General features: G+C 33.1%; 1 long non-coding RNA gene across 1 annotated transcript; it reads right to left on the bottom strand.

Annotated features, from left to right (window-relative positions):
- Positions 1–3432: 3432 nt before the first annotated feature.
- Positions 3433–7463, bottom strand: LOC116665281. The gene is made up of 3 exons (XR_004321817.1): positions 7349–7463; positions 6571–6575; positions 3433–3445 (listed from the first exon to the last, which is right to left on the bottom strand). It is a non-coding gene; the product is annotated as an uncharacterized LOC116665281 (long non-coding RNA).
- Positions 7464–8410: the final 947 nt, after the last annotated feature.

The following is an 8410-nucleotide window of genomic DNA, read 5'->3' as shown; positions in this document are numbered from 1 at the left end:
AATTCTGCTTTAAGTAAATCTTTCATGCTGCTCTCTCTCTCTCTCAGTCATGACTACTTCCCCAGAAGTACATGTAATTCTCAGGCTGGATCTCCATTCTTTGTCTTCTGCATCTATCTTCATGTCCCTTAATATTTTATCTTTTTGTTTTGTGGTAATGGTTTCAAGGAGTCTCCACATCACAGATTCAGATTTTTAACATTATCAATTCTGCCTTTATTGCCTCGATTGCAAGTGTTAATTCACATAATTAATTCCATTCTTGTTTTTTTTCCAATTTTCTGGGATTCTTCCTTACATGACAAAGTGCATTATAATGTAGCAGGTATGCATACTGGTTCCGTAATTACACTACATGTATTCTAATCCAAACTCTACAACTTTCTCACTGTATAAACATAGGAAACGTTTTTTTTTTAATTTCTAAAATTCATTGAAAAGGGGATAATAATGATACCTCGCTAACAAATTTGTTGTGAAGATTGGAAAGTGCTATGGAAAGTGCTTAATCTAGTGTCTGGTACATCGTAAGCAATTAGCAAATACTAGATCCTATTGTTTTGTCATTATTATCATTAGCTCTTGGTGCCTTTACATCTCAGAGGATTCTCCTTTTAAAGATTTCTTCTATTTCTGCTCAAGAGTACACATCACGACACAGTGATTCTACAATGCTCTTATTCTTCTTGTTTTAAACTTATTTTAGTTGCAGAATCTGAACAGAGATTGGTTTATAGACTTTAAACCTGAAGTGTCTCCACCTCTCCATCTTCGTTTGCCAGAATTTGAGTAAAATGAATCTACCTCACTTGTTTCACATCTCAGGAGTTAATTTTGGAGGAAACATGTTCCTGTGGCCACCATCACAAATGCTATGAACACAAAACTCTGAATAAAGTAAAACCACACCCTTCTACCAAAATGTATTCAACAGAGTCACAAGCAATGTATAGAATTTTTTAAAGTTTGCGTTGACAATCAGAGAGTGGATTTTTAAAATGTGTATAATGTGTTATTTATTTCATACAACTAGTACTTTTTGTTTGTTTGTTTTTTAATGGGGGTAAATTACATTTATTTAATTGTTTGTTTAACTGGAAGTACTGGGAATTAAACCCAGGACTTGTGAATGCTAAGCACACACTCTATGTCTGAGCTACACCCTCTCCCCTCATTCAGCCAGTACTTATGAGCACTTACTGTCTGCCAACCTGTTAAATGAGGCTTTCTGCTTTCACTAATGTTCTAAGAGACATCCCTCTTTTGTTCTCAATCCTTTCTGGAATGTAAACTCCCTGAGAGGCTTTCAATCATGTGATTGGTCACCGTGATACTGAGTCAATTATGTTTTTCTAAACTTTGCTTCACCTAATTCAATCAGTGATATGCACTACTTTTTAGAGAGGGAAGAACCTCACCATTTAGTTGATTTATCAATGATAACACTTCAAAGAAAAGCCGTAACCAGAGACTAATAAGATAAACTAGACTTCTGAAGCTAAGCAAGTGTATATATCCTCACTTTTGAATGACAGAGAAACAGATTTGAAAAGTGATGATGTAAGGGAGAAATAGACAAAGCAGACAGAGTACAGTCTTCTAGTGATATTTAAGGCATTGACAAAGTGATGACATGATCAAAACATGATGACATGAGAGATAAAATGGATGATGACAGTAAATAAAGGGGGCCCAGGATTTCTAGCAGCCTTAGAGACCCCAATAACTATATCTTCTCAGGAGCCCTGAGTACAACTAACAGTGGAGTCTCAGTTAGTGGATTTCTTAGTGGACAGTGAGGCCATCTACTGTGTTCTAAATTGTAAATTAACTTCTTCAAGCAAGACCACCATTCCTATAGTGGGGTAACTGGGCAATCACAGCACCAAAGTCTCTTTAATGTGAAAGGCTTTAAATGACAGCCAACAGAGCCTGTCTCTGCTGAATTCTAAGGTCTCTTTAGGGAGGAAAGCAGTATCATGGCCTTAGAGATTTTACTTGCCTCACAAGGGGAAACGTGTGCTATGATTCACACTGCCTATTGTACTTTTATACCTGATGAATCTAGAAATGTAACCTTGGTTTTAAATGATATGAGATCTCAAATTCAGGATGAAGGAGACGCAGAAGCCTATGCATCAGAAGTGAATACCAAGTCTCCAACTGGTTTTCAGGTATCCTGGGAAAGACGCCCCAATTCAGCAGGCAGTAGCTAGAAGAGAATGACGCCCATTTCCGTATTTCCATAGAAATGGAAGAAATGAGCTAACAGTGGAGATTTGAAAGGGTAAAAAACTAACAAGCTGGCTATTGAGTTGTTCAGGCCTGTACTTTTAGCTAAACTGATCTTATGACTAACACGCTCCCCTCCCTGTGAGTGCTTTTATTAGAATAACTTACCCTTTTTACCATAGAGGTCTTGAAAAAAGGTCATGGACTGAACCTCAAGAAAATGGGCAGGCCCTCCTAAATTCCTCCAAAACAACAGAAAGTTCTTATCAAGCTGAAGAGAATGTAATACCCCCTAAAACGCTGATTGTTATCACTTTTTCTGTTCCATCAGCTTATTTGTACAATACAGAGATAGCCAAAAATGAAATTAATTTACTAGAATGTTTATCTGAAAGTGTCTAGAATGTAACACAAATAAATAGACAAATGGGAAATATGATAAAGTGGCTAAGAGTTGTGGACAATAAACTAGGAAGATCCAATATCTATTTACATATAAACATGAAAGGAGAAAGAAACTTAAACAGAAGAAATATTTGAAAGGATAATGGATAAGTTCACACAATTAATAATTAGTTAATAGCTACAAAAAGGTTAATGAATCTCAAGTAGGATAAATAAAATGAGAGCCATATCGAGGCACACCATGGCAAAACCATATAAAGACAAGTTGGTTTCTCAAAGCAATAGTGAAAGTTGGAAGAGAATAAAATAATGACTGCATTGTGCAGACAGAAAATAAATGTCAACTTAGAATCCTTAGTGTTTACATGTTATATCTTTTTCCATCCTTTCATCTTCAACCTTTCTGTTTTCATATTTAAGGCATAGTATCTTTTTAAAAGAACAAAAAGTTAAGTTTTGTTCGTCTATCAAGTGTAATATTATTCATCTATTAATGGAATATTTAATGTAAACAATGATATATTTTATTTTAAATCTATCATGTTACTATTTACTTTCAATTGTTCCACCTGTTTTGTGTTCCTCTTTTACTTCTTTCTTGCCTTCCTTGGATTAACAAAATATTGTTCCCTCTCTTTCCTCCAGTAGCTTCTTACTGACATATTTATTTACTATTCTTTTAGTGAATACCTGAAAGTATACAATTTTTGTATCCCCAGAGATTAACAAAACTCTAATCAAAGTCTTAGCCTGACAGAACAAAGAATCAGCAAAAGCTTTGGGATGAAAAGCAATGAGTCATGTTAGGCTGACCTTTTTTCAATTACCTTCTCTTCAGGATCTTGACCACATACATTATAGCTGCCTCAGGACCTTGCCAAGGTCTTCAGACAGGTATTTCACATTTATCCAGCTTCTTTAGTTATTCTCAGAGAGATTGGTCTATTACAATCTAATCCATAATTTATAGAAGCAAAAACAGAAGCAAAAGCTTTAATCTAGAATTGTATCCTCAATGAAAGTATACTTTTAAAACAATGATAAGATTAAGAGAACTAACAAAAATAAACGAAAATAATAAACAAGCAAAGCTTGAGAGCACTTACTCCTAAGAGACCTTCTTTAAAGAAAATTCTAAAACATGTATTACAGGCAGAAGAAAAGTCATATTCTTTCCAAATTCACAGAAATTAAAAGAAATTAAATGAGAAGAAACATTTAATCTATCTTTAAGGAAAATAAAGAATTTTTTAAACTAACAAAAAGAGAAATTCGTAAAAGAAAAAATACGATATTATAAAGAAACACAAATTTTTCTAAAATGATAGTAAACATAAATAAATTAAATGTACCATTTAGATAAAAATAGTTAAGTAGATGTATTTAAATGCATCTATATGCTTAAGAGACACACCTAAAAGATATGGATACAAAGTGAATAAAAGTTAATGAAAAAAGATATCATAGCCAAATACTAACCAAACAAAGTGGAATAGTTATATTTAAATGAAACAAAATAGACTCTAAGGCAAATAGCATTATTGGAAAACACAGCAATACAAACAAATTCACAAAATCCACGATTAGAGTGAAATGTTTTACTGTATTTTTTCAGCAATTTCTGGATTAAACAGATAAAATTGCATTGATGACCTAGAGCACTTGAATAGCACTGTATTAATTGGGCTATGCTAGGTTACAGTGCCAAAACAGGTAAACCTTGAAGACTCAGTGACTTAACATAATAGAAGTTTATTTCTTTTTATATCACAGGCACCAAGAACTTGGGGATATTGACTCTATCCATTTTGTGGCATTGTCATCTTCTAAAGCTCATTGGAATTCTATTGAGCCTACTGGATCCTCTACATTTAATGACCAAAAAGAGATGAGAGAGAAGGAAGGACTTTCATGACATTGTAAGGACCAAGACAGAAGTGCTTTATATGACTTCTGTCCATTTTCTTCATACTTAATCAGGATACACCTTAAGACTTTAGGAAAAAACAAAACAAAAACAGAACTGCTTCCCTCAGGGGAGGGGAGGAGGGATGTAATAAAGAAAATAAACAAACATATGTGTAGAAATTAATGTATTAACAAACACAACATAAAGATTCAACAAAATTAAAAGTTGTTTCTTCAAAAAGACTAATAAAACCAATAAGTTCCTGGCAAGATTGAAAAAGAAATGGAAAGACACCAAAAAGTATGGCCCTTCCATGCCACACAGAGGGGTCCATACCACATTGTCCTGGGTTCCGGTCATAACTTAAGAGAAAAGTTTCACAATGTCTGAAGTACTTGATGTCCTATACTTGCAAGAGGAGAAGTTCCTCACATTCCTGGTGGCAGGAATCCACTCACATGGCAACAACTTTGACTTCCAAATGGAACAGAACATCTACCAAAGGAAAAGAATGGCACCTACATCATAGTTGATTTATATATTGCAAGCAGTTTTTTTTTTACAATAAAAAAAAAGCTGCTTGCAATATATAAATCAATTATTTAAGAAGATAAACAAAATTGATCAATCTTTAGCCAAAATTTTCAAAGACAGAGAGAGCCTAAATCAACAAAATCAGAAATGAGAAAGGAAAAGATACAACAGACATTACAAAAATACAAAGAATCATAAGAAGTTACAATGGACAAGAATATGCCAACAAATCAAACTAGAAGAAATGGATAAATTCCTGGGAACATACAGTCTTCTAAGACTGAATCAAGAAATCTGAACAGACTGATTACTAGTAATAAAATTGAATCAGTAATCAAAAGCTACCAGCAAACAGGTAAATTCTACCAAAAATTTAAAGGATTAAAACTTATCCTCCATAAACTATTTTTTAAAAATTGAGGAGGAAGGAAAACTTCTAACTTTGTTCTATAATGCTAGTATTACCTTGACACCAAAATCAGACAAAAACACTAAGAAGAAAAAAAATTAAAGGTCAATATCCATGGTGAATATAGATGCAAAAACATCAACAAAATACTAGCAAACCAAATAAAACAATACATTAAAAGGGTCATACACCATGCTTAGGTGGGATTTACCCCACAGATGCAAGGAAGGTTCAATATCCACAAATCAGTCAATGTGATATACTGTATTAACAAAATAAGAAATAAAAATCATATGATCATCTCAATAGATAAAAAAATTTGATAAAATTCAACATTCATTTATGATCAAAACCCTCAACAAAGTGGATATAAAGGGACTTATCTCAACATAATAAAGGCCATATATGACAGACCCACAGCTAACATCATACTCAATGGAGAAAAGCTGAAGGCTTTTGCTCTAAGACCTGGAACAAGACAAGGGTGCCCACTTTTACTGCTTTTATTCAACATGGTATTGGAAGTCCTAGTCACAGCAATTAGATCAGAAAAAAGAGATAAATGTCATCCAAATTGGAAAGGAAGAAGTAAAACTGTCAATATTTGCAGATGACATGATTCTATATATATATAAAACCCTAAAAACTCCATCAAAAAACTACTAGAAATATTAATTCAGTGAAGTTGCAGGATACAAAAATAACATGCTGAAATTATTCTGCTTCTATACACTAATAACAAAATGTCAGAAGGAGAAATTAAGAAAACAATCCTGTTTGCAACTGTGTCAAAAAAGTTATATACTTAGGAATAAATTTAACCAAGGAGGTAAAAATCTGTACTTTGATATTGATGAAGACAACGTAAATAAATGGAAAGCTACATTGTGCTCATGTATTGAAAGAATTAATATTGTTAAAATGTCCATATAATCCAAAGCAATCTACAAATTTAATGCAATCCTTATCAAAATATCAATGGTATTTTTCATAGAACTAGAACAAAGGATTCTAAAATTTGCGTGGAAACACAAAATACTCCAAATCACCAAGTAAACGTGAATAAGAAGCTGATTATCACACTTCCTGATTTTAAACTATACAACAAAGTTATAGTTATCAAAACAGTATGGTACTGGGACAAAAGCAGACTCATTGATCAATGGAGGAGAATAGAAAGCTTAGAAATGAACCCTTACATATATTAGTCAATTAATCTATGACAAAGGAGGCAAGAATACCAAGTGGGGAAAAGACAGTCTCTTCAATAAGTGGTACCGAGAAAACTGGACAGCTACTTGTAAAAGAATCAAACTATACTACCTTCCTACACAAAGTGTAAAAATAAACTCAAAATGGATTAAAGACTTCAATGTAAGACTTGAAACCACATAATTCCTAGAAGTAAATACAGGCAGTAACGTCTTTGACATCAGTCCTAGTGATATCTTTTTGGATCTGTCTCTTCAGGCAAGGGAAACAGAAGCAAAAATAAACAAATTGAACTACATTAAACCAAAAACCCTTTGCACAGTGAAGGAAACTATCAACAACAAAAAAGGCCGCCTATTGAATGGGAGAAGATATTTGCAAACGATATATCCAATAAGGAGTTTATATCCAAAATATTAAAAACAGAAACACAAAAGATACATACAACTCAAGATCAAAAAAAAAAAAAAAACCACAATTAAAAAATAGGCAAAGAATCTGAATAAACATTTTTCCAAAGAATGCATATAGATGGCCAATAGACACATGAAAAAATGCTCAATATCACTAATTTTCAGCACAATGCAAATTAAAACCACAAGGAGATATCACCTCGTATCTGTCAGAATGGCTATTATCAAAAAGACAGCAATAACAGATATACACTATACATGAGACAGATAGACAACAAGGACCTACTGTATAGCACAGGGAACTACTTTCAACTTCTTGTAATAACCTATAATGGAAAAAAATTTGAAAATGTATGTGTGTGTGTGTATATATATATGTATATGTACAACTGAATTGTTTTGCCGTACACCTGAAACTAACAGTGTAAATCAGCTACACTTCAATAAAAAATAAAATTTAAAAAAAAGACAAAAAATAACAAGTGTTGGTGAGGCTGTGGAGGAAAGGGAACCCGCGTACACTGTTGGTGAGAATGTAAATTGGTACGGCCACTATGGAAAATGGTATGGAGGGGTCTTAAAAATAAAACTACCATACAATCCAGCAATTCTACTTCTATTTTCCCAAAGAAAACAAAAACATTAATTCAAAAAGATATATGTACCCCTACGTTCATCACAAGATTATTTACAATAGCCAAGGTATAGAAGCAGTCTAAGTATCCATCAATAGATGAGTGGAAAAAGAAGACATAGTATATATATATATATATATATATATATATGCAATGGAACAGTATTCAGCTATAAAAAAGAATAACATATTGCCATTTACGAAAACATGGATAGGTCTAGAGGGAAATATGTTTCATGAAATAAGTTAGAGAAAGACAAATATTATACGATCTCACTCATATGTGGCATCTAAAAAACAAAACAAATGAACAAACACAATGAAACAGAACAGACTCACAGATCCAGAGAACAAATTGGTGGTTGCCAGAGGGGAGAGGGGTGGGAGATAGGATTAAATAGGTGAAGGTAATTAAGGGGTACAAACTCAAGCCACACAATAAATAAAGCATGGATGGAATATACAGCATAGGGAATATCGTCAGCAATGTTAAACTCACTTTGTATGGTGAACGACGGTTACTAGACTTACTGTAAAAATCATTTACTAATATACATAAATGTCAAACTATGTTGTATGCCTGAAAAGAGTATTGTATGTCAACTATACTTCAATTAAAACAAAAAAAGAAAGAGAAAAATGCTCAAGATATGTTTCAGGAG

Source organism: Camelus ferus, chromosome 8, assembly GCF_009834535.1.
Source record: "Camelus ferus isolate YT-003-E chromosome 8, BCGSAC_Cfer_1.0, whole genome shotgun sequence".
Lineage (NCBI taxonomy): Eukaryota > Metazoa > Chordata > Mammalia > Artiodactyla > Camelidae > Camelus > Camelus ferus.
This window is presented reverse-complemented; position numbering and strand designations above follow the sequence as displayed.